The following is a 15,604-nucleotide window of genomic DNA, read 5'->3' as shown; positions in this document are numbered from 1 at the left end:
ATATTAGAAGTATTTGGTCAAGTGTTGAGTTTAGGTCCTAATATCTTTTTTAATTTTCTTCCTTAAAGAATCTGTCTAATAGTGTCTGTGGGGTGTTGTAGTCTCCCACTTTTATTGTGTCAGAATCTTAAGTCTCACCATAGGTATCTAAGAACTTGCTTAATTCATGTGTACCCATGGGTTTTTATAACTCTCTTTTCTCCTCTGCTTTTTCCCCCAGAAACATTCATGTGCATACAGTGTGCCCAAGGCTACTCCTTAAATGCCTGAATCCAGTGTCTACTAAAACTCAGATTCCAAGAGTTCAAGAACATGTCCAGAGACCTGGCTGTTGTAGAAGAAAATATAAATTTGAAATAAGAGGTTTTATTCTTCTAACTGAAAATAAGGGAGAATATTTTGTTCGTCTCTTTTTTCTTAAAGCACTTAGATTATATGTAGCAATTTTTCTCTGCTTTTTTGCAATATATATAAATTATATTAACAGCTAAGTTAACATTTTGCCATTCTTTTGACTCAGAATTGTCTTTATTTAGAACCTCAGAACCATTGCTTTGGTTTTGCTTTAGTAAATATTTACTTTTTTTATTTTTAGTCTTTTCAAGTGGACACAGATTTGTTTAGATTAAAGCTCATTTTAAGAACTCACAAAAGTTGAGCACAAACACAGGATTAAATTTAGCATTACAGAATGATAAAGACTGAAAGATACTGAGTAAGTTCCTTTGATAGAAAACTGCTTATTCAAGGTAATTATCTGATATTTGAAGTTGAAGTACTTAACACTGCAAAAGCAAGAGCCGTTCAATGTGTAAACTGAACAGTGGACTCTGTAGCTATAGTTCGGTTTATATTTATTACTTCAGAACAATTAGCATAGTTATGTGTAGTGTTTGTAGACAACTTGCATTCATGTAAGTAGAACAGTACTTTCTGCAATAGTATAAACATAAGGCCACAATATTTACTTTGAATAAATCCCTTAAAAAGTCATGTTAATATTGTTATTCATACTTTTGAAATATAAAGTGTTTTAACTTAATTATGATTACAGACTTTTAAAAAAACTTACATACATTATCATTAGTACATTAAAATTATTTATACTTAGATATTTATATCTAATATCCAAAGAAAATTTTCTACCAAATTGTTACAGTAGATAGTAGGCTGACATGCTTGTTAATTTATCCAATAGGTATAATTATAGTTAAGCATAATTTTAGTGTCTTTTATTTGACTAAATTTGAATGCTGCTGTTACAGGACAAACAAATACAGATGATGTAGCCACCCAAAAACCCTAATAAGTCTTAAGTTAGCTATGTTGCAAGCTCAAATATATTCAACTATATAAACAAAGTCAGAGTCCAATTCTTCATCAAAATGTGCTGGTAGAAATTGTCAGATGTATTCCAATATAAATCCCCCATTCAGTAGCTAGATGAAAGAAGAGCAGAAATGAAAGAGAAACCTTATAAAATTCTGCTGAGAATATGTTTCTTCATAATGCTCTTTTTTTCACGCTAAGAGTAGCTGTACCCTTTGAGTGTTTAGAGATACATTCCTTTGAGGGGAATATTTTCTGGCTAATTTGATCTTATATCTAATCTAAGTTTTTTCTTAAGATATTTTTAATTTCTTTTTTTCTCTCAATACTATCTTCCTCAGACTGAGAGATGATTTTCTCTTCAGTGCTTTGGGTGTCTCTCAGAAGCCCTATTAGGATTCCATGGTATCTGTGGATGAGGTGGGCTGTCACAGTGAGAAATACTCAGACTCATGCTGAAAATCCAGCGGTATTTTTTCCGTATCGCCATAATAAATACAAACTGAGGCTGAAACACTGCTTCATTTCCCATTATTGTGAAGGTGCAATTCTACCCAGGAGGCATGCAGACTCTCCTCCTGCAGCTGAGGCTTCACTCTCTGATGTAGCACTGAAGTGCTGCTGTGGCAATTGAGGTTCACGTAAGATGTGAGCTGCCAGCTGTGAGCTCTGTGTTGTGGACTGTGCCTTAGTGGCTGATTATAGGAGTCAAAAAAGGACACTAGCCACAAGGAAAGAACAAACAGGAGTGATACAGTCCAGTGCTCCGGGAGTAGAGATTCATTGCTTTAAAATGTAACTAGCCAAAAAACACCCTTCCAACCATTTCTGTGGCAGAGTGAGAGCCTAATTTCAGCAGGGACCTGGCTTCAAGTTGCAAAATAACCTCCTTTTACAAAAATTTAAAAAGTTTATTTTGTCATTGAATATAACCAATTAGTATACATGGATGGCCTCCCCAGTTACAAAGTGAATTCAGAATGAACTATTTATGACATGGTGCTGTAAATTCTTACACTTGTAGACTGATTATGGTGACCATCTTTCTGTCTTTGCAATCTCTTAAGCAGATTGACTGTGACACATGTCACATTTTGGTTTAATTGTGTAATAAAAGTTTTCTTTCTGTTCTATCATTGTGGAGTTCCTCTGGGACTGGAGAAAATTTTTCTTTTAACTATATTTTGCAATAACTGGCTAGAATTACCAGACATGATATAAACATATAAGGTGCAAAACAAGCTTTACTCTAGAGAAAACTTACCCTATCTGCCTTCCAATTATGCTGTAAAGTATATGCCATCCCCTAAATATGCAGAATTGTATCCCTGCATATTTGGCATTCATAGTCCTCTACAGTCACTTTTAGAGAAACTAGATAAGATTTCTACAAACCTCACAAAGCAACAATCAGCCATTTTACCTCTTTCAATGACTCTTGTGTCTTCAGAACTGAAACTGATTCAGAGACTATGGGGCCCAGAAACCCAATCAGAGTAACACATGTGCATTGAGTAGACATCTGGACATGAGAATCTCCACTTTCACCTTACTCCTCTTGGTAAAATGCCTACAAATGTGCAGGTAACATGATGCTACTCCACCCATTGAGGACCTAAATCTGCAGCTGCAGATACTGAATCTAGCTCTTGAGATGTGGGGAAAAATACAAACTTTTATCTGAAGTATGCAAGTCTTTTTAGTTGTCAAACTTAGAAAGACCTTAAAATGAGAGCACAATTATGTCTTTGATCACCATTTGAACTATGCATTCATCTGTTGAAACTGTTCACTATTGCAACAAGTAGCTAAAAATTAAAATAATAATGCCACACTGGACAATATAACTTATACCCTAAGTTTTAACAATGTATATTCAATCAAAACTCAACGTTATTTCTGTAATAAATAAGAATTTTTGACAAAAGACTTTGTGTCAGCCCACTTTCTGTCCCTCTCTTTTTGCCTTTAAAAATCCACTTGTAACTACTGCTAATCAAAATAGATTCCAGGCAACTTGAATCTTTGCCCCCCCATTACAATCCTCAAGCTTGGCTTAAGTAAACTATCTACTTATATTCATATTGCCTCAGCTTTTTTCTTTTAGGTAGACATTATTTAGAATGTGCTAGAGCAGCCTCTATGAGGGGAATTCCTCTTTTGATTGTATTCTGCTTGCTGTAACACCCAAGAATGCAGAGCCAGGTTGATCCCAGAATCTGCACATAAGGTCTGGTCTCTGCCTGGGATTTCAACACAGGGCCAGGCTTTTGATTGAGAATGTACAGGAAACCAACAGGAGGCATTTTCTCCACTGAGACATGTCAGCATAGATATTTTAAAGCCTCTGTTTGAAACTGTGGCTCTTTGAGCTTTTTAGATCTTTTCCAGTAACCTGCTACAGTTATGTGAGAAGCTGCAGGTGTGAATCGAATCTGATGGCAGAATCTGTTTTTTGTTTTGTTTTGTTTTTTGTTTGTTTATTTGTTTTTGAGACGGTCTTACTCACTCTGTCACCCTGACTGGAGTGCAGTGGCACCATCTCGACTCACTGCAACCTCCTCCCTTCAGGTTCAAGTGATTCTCCTGCTTCAGCCTCCTGAGTAGCTGGGATTACAGGCATGTGCCACCATGCCTGGCTAATTTTTGTATTTTTAGTAGAGATGGGATTTTACCATGTTGGCCAGGTTGGTCTCGAACTCCTGACCTCGAGTGACCCACCCACCTCGGCCTCCCAAAGTGCTGAGATTATAGGTATGAACCACCATGCCTGGCCTGATGTCAGAATCTGTAAGTGTAAACAAGCATCTTAAGAGTGAGAGATCAAGGCCACAAAGTACCCACAGCCATGATCACACCTATACCCACCCACCCATAACATCTGATACTAGAGTATTATTGATGTTCTTCTTACCCAAAAGCTGACTGATCTGGACAATTGGTCCAGGTTTTGAAGCTCCACCAGAGCAATTTTATTTTCTATTTGAAATCAGCCTGAGTCTCTCCTGCCTGGCTTGTCACTGGGCCATCAGCCCGGGGTCACTAGGAGCCCTCTCACAATCAGTTGGGCATCTTTGAGACATTTGAGGATGTCTAGGGGAGAACTGTGTCAGTCTGAGAAGAGTGGTTAATTCTGCTTCTGTCTCAGTGTAAGAGAAATGAGCCATCTTATGTTCCTCCCCTCATACAAGAGATGTCTTTGGTTGGTACCCAGATGAGAGTTTCTCCCGTTTCCTGGTACTTGGGTAAAAAAACAAGGAGGCAGTCTGGAGACTCAGATAAATTAATTGCTTCCATTTCATATGGCCATGTCAAAAATAGATGAAGCAGTCATGGCCCCTACCATCCAGAAACTTTTAGTCTAGACTAGCAACTAGATAAAGAATTAAGCAACATATGGTTGATGCAATGAATAAATGTGTGCAAAATACCTTGGCCACTTTATATTGTTGTAACTTCTAATGTCATCACCTAAAGGGATATTTATGGATAGAAGAGTTGTTGTTTTAATTATTTGAGATGGAGTCTCACTCTGTCGCCCAGGCCGGAGTGCAGTGGTGCGATCTCGGCTCACTGCAACCTCTGCCTCCTAAGTTCAAACAATTCTCCTACCTCAGCCTCCCGAGCATCTGGGACTACAGGCACCCACCACCACACCCAGAAATTTTTTTTTTTTTTTTTTTACATTTTTAGTAGAGACGGGGTTTTGCTATGTTGGCCAGGCTGGTCTCAAACTCCTGACCTCAGAGGAGCTACTGTGCCTGACCAAGAGTTATTATTATTCTTATTTCTTTTACCTTGCTAAGAATACACATTTATCATCTAATAAAACCTTAAGAGATGTGTTTACATTGCTTATTAGTATATGTTATAAAATTGATAAGGCAGTAGCTTAAAAACATTAAAATTACAGAAACTCTGAGAGTTAATGTTCTCTTAGGTAAGCTTAGGAAGAACAGTACTGGAAATACCCCAGTGGCATAGAGAACAGAATTCTACATAAGTTTCACTCCTTGCCCCAGTTCTGTTCAGATTCACTTTTTGGGGGGACCTTATTTAGGTCTGGCTCTACCCTGGCATCCTGCCTCACAGAACTAATTGGAATAGATCAGAGTTTGAATGGTGAATCCTGCTGCCCTTTTAGAGCTGGTATTCAATTTCCTGACACCCAAAAGCAAATACATGGGAAAAATAAGGTATGTATTTTAGGGTCTTAATTTTTAATTTTTTAAAATAAAATCAGTGTTTGCAGAAATATTTCATTTAGCAACTGATTTTCTATACCTTCAGATACAGTGGTTGCTCCACAAGTCACAAAAAAGTAAATATAAACACAATAAACATTTTTCTAAACTACATTAAACTTTTTTTCTGTATCCCTCTCATCTGTCTCTATTTAACTTTTATTCTATACTTTTTTAAAATCAATGACAGAGAAACAGAAAAAGAAAGAAAAATGCTGGGCCCTTTATCTAAATCCTGGGAATTATTAAACACTTAGTATCAACTCTCAGGGTGTTATAAGAATTAAATCACATAATGTGTTATTCCCAACACAATAAGTGATCTGTAACATACTCTTAAGTACACAGTACCTGCTTAATAAACATTGCATTAGTACATGCATGCATGTTGTTTTCCAAATGCAGACTTATTCAGACATTGTTGCCTTCTGTTTATTTGTCAACTTGAAAGGGCCAGCAAAGAATATGATACTTTAGGATGGCAATTGATTGTTTTCCTTTGTACTAGAAGTATTTCTGTTGTGATAAGTGTGCTGAGTATAAGGGACTCTGTGCTGTGCCTACTTTCTTTGACTAACGCTAATAATGAGCCCAGTGGGAGCAATATCAGAATTAATAGGGCACTTGTTTAAAACACCCATTCATGAACGCTTTGCAAACCTTCAGAATCGCATTCCATAGAATGGGGCCAAAATTACCAAGTGATTTATAAGCTCATTACAGTTCAAGAGGTAATGCTTAGCTAGATGTTTGTCAGCCCAGGCTTCTAGTTAGGATTACATAGCCAATTTGCAGAAATCTCTTTACTTGTGCTCTCCTCACAGGTTCTACTTAGTGTTCTGGGTGGAAACACTAATGTTGTTTTATTTAAGTGCCTCATAAGATGAGGCCAGAATCAAGTGTGAGGAGTTCAATATCCATTCATGAGAGCTACGTTTAACCTTTACACTTAAAGGGTTCCCATAGGGCTTGTTCTGTTTGGGTTTGGTAGAGACAGAACAGGGTGGCCCATATTTCCATTACTGTAGCAGAAATTGCTAGTGTCTGTGAAAAGGAAGGGCACCTGAGGACAGAAAAAGTGAAACTTACATTTTTATGTCCATGGAGAAGCTCATTGTTCCTGAATCTCTTCTGTTACAAAGGACGGAAATGGCTACACTTTTTCTATGGGTCTTGGTGCCTGTGGGTATGATGGTAGTAGGTAAACAGATGTTGCTGATGCCTTTAAAGGAATATTCTTAAGATGCAGGTGTAATTTGTCCAGAGAATCTCATCTGAGGACTCCCAGAGAAGGAGGAAAAAACTGACTTTTTTTTTCTTTAAGCTAAACATGTCTCAGATCAAGAGTTTTGTGCACGGTGCCTCCTGGAACACTATGCATTTAGTACTTGCAAACCTTTACTTCTATACTTGTGTTTTTTCTCTATAATGAATGTAACTAAACAGTCAAGGGTCTCTGAAAAAATGTTCTTTTCTGCATATCAGAGCCTTCTCTATATTTTCTAAATTATGGCTTCTTCTATGCTCTGAAGAATTCTCACCATGAATTTATAGTTTGCATTATTAAAAATATTTCCTTTTTGATTGTTGAATATGGGAAGGTATGGATACTAGAGTTTTCTATTGAGGAAAAGAGTTATTATTTCTTAATAAAGATAGAGAATATCTAATGAGGTTCAATCTATGTTCTCTATTAGCTCTATGCCGAACAGGATTAAGAAAATGCTTTTTAAAACAGGGTGGCATTTATTGCCCAGAAAGTTCTGAAAAAAAACTTCTAGGAGATATCTGCACATAGGGTGCTAAAAAAAGACTACCTAAGATGACTATTAAAAATTACAGAGGCTGGGCACAGTGGCTCATGCCTGTAATCCCAGCACTTTGGGAGGCCAAGGCGGGCTGATCACAGGATCAGGAGTTCTAGACCAGCCTGACCAACATGTTGAGACCCCGTCTCTCCTAAAAATACAAAAGTTAGCCGAGTGTTGTGGCACATGCCTCTGATCCCAGCTACTCAGGAGGCTGAGGCAGGAGAATCACTTGAACCCAGGAGGCAGAGCTTGCAGTGAGCCAAGATCGCACCACTGCACTCCAGCCTGGGCAACAGAGTGAGACTCCATCTCAAAAAAAAAAAAAAAAGAAGAGAAAAAGAAAGAAAGAAAGAAATTACAGAACATGGGAAATATCTGTGTATTTAACTTTGCATAAAACTGATTTTTTTATGATTAAATTCAGACTATACTTTTTGGGGGACAATATTTAAGCAATGATGCTGTGTCCTTCCGTGTTCATCATCACATCATAAAAATTTGTCCTAGTGCAGTTAATATTATTGACTTGGGTAGTGAGCTCTGTGACAGATTTTTTCTTTTTTTTTTTTTTTTTTTTTTTGAGACGGAGTCTCGCTTTGTCGCCCAGGCTGGAATGCAGTGGCCGGATCTCAGCTCACTGCAAGCTCCGCCTCCCGGGTTTACGCCATTCTCCTGCCTCAGCCTCCCGAGTAGCTGGGACTACAGGCGCCCGCCACCTCGCCCGGCTAGTTTTTTTTTTTTTTTTTTTGTATTTTTAGTAGAGACGGGGTTTCACCATATTAGCCAGGATGGTCTCGATCTCCTGACCTCGTGATCCGCCCGTCTCGGCCTCCCAAAGTGCTGGGATTACAGGCTTGAGCCACCGCGCCCGGCCCAGATTTTTTCATGATAGAGTTATTTTTCTCTTCATTGTCAAATATCTTTATGCAGCACATTTAGTCTGGCAGCTGCTCTTTCTTAGGTTTTCTTTGCATATATCTGTGTTTGGAAAATGAAAGCTTTCATCTTTGCTTACAGGCAAGAAAAACTGGGAAAAGCTGGCTTTTTCAATTACTGGGTGTTTAACAAAATAGTCTTCTTGGGCTAAAAACATTGGCTTTATGGCTGAGCTTGTTAGGAATGCAGAAAGTCAGAGTTTATTTCAGATCTTCTGAAAAAATAATCTGCATTAACTAGATCTTCAGTTTATTATACACATCAAAGTTTGAGAGGTACCTTCTAACTCAACATGTCTTTTCCATCAAAAAAAAATACACATAACTCATCCTGAATCATGTAAATATAACACTCAAAAATGTACATGTTTGTGTTTATCCCCTTAATTTTATACTTTATCATCCAAAAAAGTTTCATATATACACTGATGTTGTGGATCTTATGTCACTCTCTTCTAAGAGTCAGAGAATACATTACAGAATATTTCTGCGTTGAAAATTATTTTGTTGGATAATTTCAGTCATTCCCATAAGTCAGAATCAGTTCTTTTTACTCTGTCATTTCACCTTGAGTCAAATTTAAAATTTTGCACATGGGCACTCGGTAAATGTGTTTGTGTGTGTGTGTGTTTTTCAGGAACTGTTGACATTTATGGGTATGGCCATAGAATTCTCTCTGAATGAGTGGCAATGCCTGGACCCTGTACAGCAGAATTTATATAGGAGTGTAACGTTAGAGAACTACAGAAACCTGGTCTTCCTGGGTGAGGATAACTTCAATACACAATTCCTAATATACTCTAAATGTTTTATTTCTCTTTTTTTAGAATGTTTTTTCTGATAATTTATGTTTTGCATAAATGTGTTTCAGATCCCTGTTTTCAAAAAAACATATTGGGGATTCGTCTATGTGAAAAAGAATTTCTTCAAGATGTTTCATCTTGACCTGAACTTTCTACATTCCCGAGCTGATCTGTATCCTTTACTCTAGATTAGTGGTAATTCCAGAAACTTAGTGGCATAAAATATTGTTGCCAACACATTTAAATCTAATTGTCACCACCAATTTTTGATTCAATAGTACCAGGTAGTGAAATAAGGAACCTTTATTTATAGAGAAATAAGGAAAATTTAAAATATTTTCTAAATATTTAGAAATTCTGTTATAAGCTAGTGTTTGGGGATTAATTTACTAGAATATTTATTATATCCTCTTTATTGAGAACATTATTAAGTTGGTGACTGGAGAATTTAAGCAAGATTCATGTTATTTATTTTTAATAAAACAGGTATTACCGTCTCTAAGCCAGACCTGATCACCTGTCTGGAGCAAGGAAAAGAGCCTTGGAATATGAAAAGACATGGAGTGATAGCCAAACCCCCAGGTAGGTGAGAGAATACAAAAGATAGAGGTTCAAAGGTCAGGGAGAAAGCCAGTGATTTGGGAAGCTGTGTTCCAAAGGAGATAGTTTCTGAGAAGCCTGAGTTATTTTTCTTTTATTCTCACATAGGGCATCTTCTGTCTTAGACATTTTTGTTTGTTTGTTTGTTTGTTTTTGGGTATTTTTGTTTTTTGATTTTTTTGAAATGGAGTTTCACTCTCGTTGCCCAGGCTGCAGTGCAATGGCACAATCTTGGCTCACCACAACCTCTGCCTCCCAGGATCAAGCGATTCTCCTGCCTCAGCCTCCTGAGTAGCTGAAATTACAGGCATGCACCACCATGCCCGGCTAATTTTGTATTTTTAGTACGGATGGGGTTTCTCCATGTTGGTCAGGTTGGTCTAAAACTTCTGACCTCAGGTTATCTGCTCGCCTCGGCCTTCCAAAGTGCTGGGATTACAGGCATGAGCCACCGCGCCCAGCCTGTCTTAGACTTTTAAATTCTCCAAGGATTCTACTTTCCCTTCAGTGCTCTTTAAGTTTACAGTAAGAGCCACAGTCCTCGTCATGGAATATGAGAGTGCACAATCTGACTGCTTTATCATTTTTTTTATAGTCCACACAAGTATCTGCATAATTTTAAAAACCTTTTTGTTAAACTATTTTTTAAGTTCTTTTTTTTTTTTTTTTGCATTATGTCTGAAATGTGTAAGTGTAGTGGTTTCTGTTCCATTGGTTTTTTTGTTCACTTTTTTTTGCACAGTCCATCCTGTTTTTATTACTATAGTCTTGAAATATAGTTTGAAATGATAAAGTATGATGTCCTTCTGCTTTGCTCTTTTTCCTCAAGATTGCTTTGGCTATTCAAAGTTTATTGAGGTTTCATGTAAATTTTAAGATTGTATTTTTTATTACTGTGAGAAAAATACCACTGGAATTTCGATAGAGTTTATTGAATCTATAGATCACTTTGGATAATATGTCACTTTTACACTGTTCCTTTAATTCATAGATGTGAATTGTTTTATAATTTATTTGTGTCTTCTCTAATTTCTTTCATTGATACATCTTTCATTGTAAACATTTTTTATCAATTTGATTAAATTTGTTCTCAGAATTTATTATTTCAATGCTATTGTAAATAGAATTGTTTTCTTTATTATATCAGATGGTGCTTTTTTACACGTATAAAACCATAACTTATACTTGTATGTTAATTTTATATTTTGCTAATTTACTGAGTATATTCATTAGTTTAGACAGGTTTTAATGTACTGCTTTTTTTTTTAATACATATAAGATCATATGATCTACAACCAATGACTTTTTACATTTATTTGTCTTCAATTTTAATTACTTTTTTATTTTTATTTATTTATTTATTTTTTGCTAATTCTGCCACATACTTCCAGTGTGATGTTAAAATAAAAGCATTGACAATGGGCACAATATAGTTTTGCATTGGTATCTATGAATACGAAAAACACCTCTTTCAAGTTTTTATAAACTGGTTTCAGAAAGTAGAGATCTTTTGTTGCGCCCCAGGGTGATGAGATGACCTCTGGGTTTGTAGTGGAGAAGAGTTGTAGCTTAGTCACAAAGCTGCTGGGTCTGCCCTAGGGTCCACTTTTAGTTGGCTTGTTACAAGAGACTTGGGTAGTTGTAATTTCCATTATATATTTGAACAAAGTGAATTTCTGTAGGGCAAACACTAGGGCAGGTTTATGCAGTCAGGTATGCATATGATGGGACTTATATCAGGATATGGATGAGTATGACTTTTACTGAGTACCAGAGAGGATTTCCCCAGGTCACTGTATGGGTTTCTATGTAGGCAGATGTGGCCATGAACTGTGGTTCAGGGAGCTGGAACTGAGTCCTTAAACTGCTTCAGAGACCACAATAAAGGTCAATATCTGCAGGCCGCCCTGCATGGATATAAATGAGCATCTTTCTTAAGGCCTCTGGAAGGACGGGACTTCTCCCAGACTGTAGCTGGGAGAAGTTTGGAATGTTTACAGAGTGAATTCAGAATTCTCAGGGGGACCAAGTTGGGTAGGCCATATTCTGGTATGTAGCCAAGAACAGAGGTTTTGCAGTTTGCCACCTGAATGAGGGCCTGCTTTGGGAAAAGAGCACTCTAATTTTAGACTTTTGTAGTTTCACAAATCCCTCCCTGGATCTCAAAGCTATCTTAAAGGCACTTACTTTTGAGATGAGGTCTTGCTGCATAACTCAGGATGGTCTTGAAACAGTGGCCTGAAGCAATTCTTTAAACTTAATGTGCCATGTAACTGTCATTACAGATGTGAGCCAGGATGCCTGGTTCTCTCATGAAGACATTTTTATCAGTGATGGCTGACAAATTTTCTTGCTGTGGGAAGAGAAGAAAATAGGACACCTTTTATTTTTCCATCTTACTGATGTCACTCTCTCTATACATTTTACTTTCTATTTTCCATTTCAAATTTGTCTGTAATTTTAGATTCAGACATTTAGGACAATATACCAGAATTTACATGTTATACCTGAAGTAAATTAGATAATTAGTAAGTACTCCATGTTTACTAAAATAATTACTTGCAAATCCAAGTTTTCTGAAGGCAAAAAGAAATTACAGGATTTGTACCCACTTTCTTCAGTCTGTATCTAAATAATAGCATAATTTATTTCCAAATGTTTATTTTATATATCAGAGGTTCTTGCCATATTCTGCAAAATATACTTTTGTGTGTGTGTGTGTGTGTGTGTGTTTGTTTGTTTGAGATGGAGTCTCGCTCTATCACCTAGACTGGAGTGCAGTGGCATGATCTCGGCTTACTGCAACTCCCACATCCCAGGTTCAAGTGATTCTCCTGCCTCAGCCTCCCCAGTAGCTGGAACTACAGGTGTGCACCACCACATCTGGCTAATTTTTGTATTTTTAGTAGAGACAGGGTTTTACTATGTTGGCCAGGCTACTCTCAAACTACTGACCTCAAATGATCTACCCATCTCAGCCTCCCAAAGTGCTGAGATTACAATAATTTTTTTTCTTTACTTAGCAATGTAAGACTATTCTTTGCTTCTAAAATTGGATTACAGCAGTTTGATCTTGTGTAAGAATAGCATTTATTTAAAACACAAAAATTAACTCTAGTTTCTTCTAAATGCTTATTTATTAAAAGTTTTCCATTAACTCTAGTTTCTTCTAAATGCTTATTTATTTATTTATTTATTTATTTTTAATTTATTTATTATTATTATACTTTAAGTTCTAGGGTACATGTGCATAACGTGCAGGTTTGTTACATATGTATACTTGTGCCATGTTGGTGTGCTGCACCCATCAACTCGTCAGCACCCATCAACTCATCATTTACATCAGGTATAACTCCCAATGCAATCCCTCCCCACTTCCCCCTCCCCATGATAGGCCCCGGTGTGTGATGTTCCCCTTCCTGAGTCCAAGTGATCTCATTGTTCAGTTCCCACCTATGAGTGAGAACATGCGGTGTTTAGTTTTCTGTTCTTGTGATAGTTTGCTAAGAATGATGGTTTCCAGCTGCATCCATGTCCCTACAAAGGACACAAACTCATCCTTTTTTATGGCTGCATAGTATTCCATGGTGTATATGTGCCACATTTTCTTAATCCAGTCTGTCACTGATGGACATTTGGGTTGATTCCAAGTCTTTGCTATTGTGAATAGTGCCGCAATAAACATACGTGTGCATGTGTCTTTATAGCAGCATAATTTATAATCCTTTGGGTATATACCCAGTAATGGGATGGCTGGGTCATATGGTACATCTAGTTCTAGATCCTTGAGGAATTGCGATACTGTTTTCCATAATGGTTGAACTACTTTACAATCCCACCAACAGTGTAAAAGTGTTCCTATTTCTCCACATCCTCTCCAGCACCTGTTGTTTCCTGACTTTTTAATGATCGCCATTCTAACTGGTGTGAGATGGTATCTCATTGTGGTTTTGATTTGCATTTCTCTGATGGCCAGCGATGATGAGCATTTTTTCATGTGTCTGTTGGCTGTATGAATGTCTTCTTTTGAGAAATGTCTGTTCATATCCTTTGCCCAATTTTTGATGGGGTTGTTTGTTTTTTTCTTGTAAATTTGTTTGAGTTCTTTGTAGGTTCTGGATATTAGCCCTTTGTCAGATGAGTAGATTGCAAAAATTTTCTCCCATTCTGTAGGTTGCCTGTTCACTCTGATGGTAGTTTCTTTTGCTGTGCAGAAGCTCTTTAGTTTAATGAGATCCCATTTGTCAATTTTGGCTTTTGCTGCCGTTGCTTTTGGTGTTTTAGACATGAAGTCTTTGCCCATGCCTATGTCCTGAATGGTACTACCTAGGTTTTCCTCTAGGATTTTTATGGTATTAGGTCTAACATTTAAGTCTCTAATCCATCTTGAATTAATTTTTGTATAAGGAGTAAGGAAAGGATCCAGTTTCAGCTTTCTACTTATGGCTAGCCAATTTTCCCAGCACCATTTATTAAATAGGGAATCCTTTCCCCATTTCTTGTTTCTCTCAGGTTTGTCAAAGATCAGATGGCTGTAGATGTGTGGTATTATTTCTGAGGACTCTGTTCTGTTCCATTGGTCTATATCTCTGTTTTGGTACCAGTACCATGCTGTTTTGGTTACTGTAGCCTTGTAGTATAGTTTGAAGTCAGGTAGCGTGATGCCTCCAGCTTTGTTCTTTTGACTTAGGATTGTCTTGGAGATGCAGGTTCTTTTTTGGTTCCATATGAACTTTAAAGTAGTTTTTTCCAATTCTGTGAAGAAACTCATTGGTAGCTTGATGGGGATGGCATTGAATCTATAAATTACCTTGGGCAGTATGGCCATTTTCACGATATTGATTCTTCCTATCCATGAGCATGGTATGTTCTTCCATTTGTTTGTGTCCTCTTTTATTTCACTGAGCAGTGGTTTGTAGTTCTCCTTGAAGAGGTCCTTTACATCCCTTGTAAGTTGGATTCCTAGGTATTTTATTCTCTTTGAAGCAATTGTGAATGGAAGTTCATTCCTGATTTGGCTCTCTGTTTGTCTGTTACTGGTGTATAAGAATGCTTGTGATTTTTGCACATTAATTTTGTATCCTGAGACTTTGCTGAAGTTGCTTATCAGCTTAAGGAGAATTTGGGCTGAGACAATGGGGTTTTCTAAATATACAATCATGTCATCTGCAAACAGGGACAATTTGACTTCTTCTTTTCCTAACTGAATACCCTTGATTTCTTTCTCTTGCCTAATTGCCCTAGCCAGAACTTCCAACACTATGTTGAATAGGAGTGGTGAGAGAGGGCATCCCTGTCTTGTGCCAGTTTTCAAAGGGAATTTTTCCAGTTTTTGCCCATTCAGTATGATATTGGCTGTGGGTTTGTCATAAATAGCTCTTATTATTTTGAGGTATGTTCCATCAATACCGAATTTATTGAGCGTTTTTAGCATGAAGGGCTGTTGAATTTTGTCAAAAGCCTTTTCTGCATCTATTGAGATAATCATGTGGTTCTTGTCTTTGGTTCTGTTTATATGCTGGATTATGTTTATTGATTTGTGAATGTTGAACCAGCCTTGCATCCCAGGGATGAAGCCCACTTGATCATGGTGGATAAGCTTTTTGATGTGTTGCTGAATCCGGTTTGCCAGTATTTTATTGAGGATTTTTGCATCGATGTTCATCAGGGATATTGGTCTAAAATTCTCTTTTTTTGTTGTGTCTCTGCCAGGCTTTGGTATCAGGATGATGTTGGCCTCATAAAATGAGTTAGGGAGGATTCCCTCTTTTTCTATTGATTGGAATAGTTTCAGAAGGAATGGTACCAACTCCTCCTTGTACCTCTGGTAGAATTCAGCTGTGAATCCATCTGGTCCTGGACTTTTTTTGGTTGGTAGGCTA

At 37.2% G+C, this 15,604-nt stretch overlaps 1 pseudogene; it reads left to right on the top strand.

Moving 5' to 3' along the window:
• Nucleotides 1-6,674: 6,674 nt before the first annotated feature.
• Nucleotides 6,675-12,686, top strand: LOC123567086 (zinc finger protein 195-like; annotated as a pseudogene).
• Nucleotides 12,687-15,604: the final 2,918 nt, after the last annotated feature.

This window comes from Macaca fascicularis, chromosome 10, assembly GCF_037993035.2.
Source record: "Macaca fascicularis isolate 582-1 chromosome 10, T2T-MFA8v1.1".
In the NCBI taxonomy this organism is placed as follows: domain Eukaryota; kingdom Metazoa; phylum Chordata; class Mammalia; order Primates; family Cercopithecidae; genus Macaca; species Macaca fascicularis.
Note: the sequence above shows the minus strand (reverse complement) of the source record. Positions and strands in the feature narration are given on the sequence as shown.